Below are 1,539 nucleotides of genomic sequence, written 5' to 3'. Positions count from 1 at the left end.
GCAACATGTGGCGCAGATGGATGAGAAGTGATTGCTTAGACGAGTTTTGTAAACTATCACGAAGAAAATTAGCATCCCTTCAAAAAGCGTGCCACTAACTCCTGTCAGACTTTACATCATGGAACATCGTTACAGTCACACATCCAGGTCCTGAGTCCGCCGAATCCACCGCCAAAACTCCTACTGTGCAGAGGCGACATCGTCATCTGAAAGAGGCAGATCACTGTATTTCATATATGGATATGGTGTCTGTTCTTTCGGAAATGTCCGAAACGACAGACACCATACCCATATAAATATATAGTTCTCGCAACACCGGCCATGACCTTCTTCTTCTGTGCGGGTGCACACATATTCCCCGAACTCTTACGGGATTTGGTAAGGATGTCTTCCATGAGTAATGAGTGTGTTGGGATGGGACGCCACGAATGTGGTGTGTGGACACACAAGGCGAGAATGTGGGTCTCGCGGGAGGCGTGCGCGGGATAGTCGCTGCAGTCGCACTATCCTCTGTGCCCTCGGTGGCTCAGATGGATAGAGCGTCTGCCATGTAAGCAGGAGATCCTGGGTTCGAGTCCCGGTCGGGGCACACATTTCAACCTGTCCTCGATGATACGAGGGCAGTTCAATAAGTAATGCAACACATTTTTTTCTCGGCCAATTTTGGTTGAAAAAACCGGAAATTTCTTGTGGAATATGTTCAAACATTCCCGTTTCGTCTCGTATAGTTTCATTGACTTCCGACAGGTGGCAGCGCTGTACGGAGCTGTTAAAATGGCGTCTGTAACGGATGTGCGTTGCAAACAACGGGCAATGATGGAGTTTGTTTTGGCGGAAAACCAGGTCATCTCAGATATTCATAGGCGCTTGCAGAATGTCTACGGTGATCTGGCAGTGGACAAAAGCACGGTGAGTCGTTGGGCAAAGCGTGTGTCATCATCACCGCAAGGTCAAGCAAGACTGTCTGATCTCCCGCGTGCGGGCCGGCCGTGCACAGCTGTGACTCTTGCAATGGCGGAGCGTGCGAACACACCCGTTCGAGATGATCGACGGATCACCATCAAACAACTCAGTGCTCAACTTGACATCTCTGTTGGTAGTGCTGTCACAATTGTTCACCAGTTGGGATATTCAAAGGTTTGTTCCCGCTGGGTCCCTCGTTGTCTAACCGAACACCATAAAGAGCAAAGGAGAACCATCTGTGCGGAATTGCTTGCTCGTCATGTGGCTGAGGGTGACAATTTCTTGTCAAAGATTTTTACAGGCGATGAAACATGGGTTCATCACTTCGAACCTGTAACAAAACGGCAATCAATGGAGTGGCGCCACACCCACTCCCCTACCAAGAAAAAGTTTAAAGCCATACCCTCAGCCGGTAAAGTCATGGTTACAGTCTTCTGGGACGCTGAAGGGGTTATTCTGTTCGATGTCCTTCCCCATGGTCAAACGATCAACTCTGAAGTGTATTGTGCTACTCTTCAGAAATTGAAGAAACGACTTCAGCGTGTTCGTAGGCACAAAAATCTGAACGAACTTCTC

At 48.7% G+C, this 1,539-nt stretch overlaps 1 non-coding gene across 1 annotated transcript; it reads left to right on the top strand.

The window, feature by feature from the left end:
- Positions 1-514: 514 nt before the first annotated feature.
- Positions 515-589, top strand: Trnat-ugu (transfer RNA threonine (anticodon UGU)). Its single transcript has one exon. It is a non-coding gene; the product is annotated as a tRNA-Thr (tRNA).
- Positions 590-1,539: the final 950 nt, after the last annotated feature.

Source organism: Schistocerca serialis, chromosome 6 (genome assembly GCF_023864345.2).
Source record: "Schistocerca serialis cubense isolate TAMUIC-IGC-003099 chromosome 6, iqSchSeri2.2, whole genome shotgun sequence".
NCBI classification, from domain to species: Eukaryota; Metazoa; Arthropoda; class Insecta; order Orthoptera; family Acrididae; genus Schistocerca; species Schistocerca serialis.
Note: the sequence above shows the minus strand (reverse complement) of the source record. Positions and strands in the feature narration are given on the sequence as shown.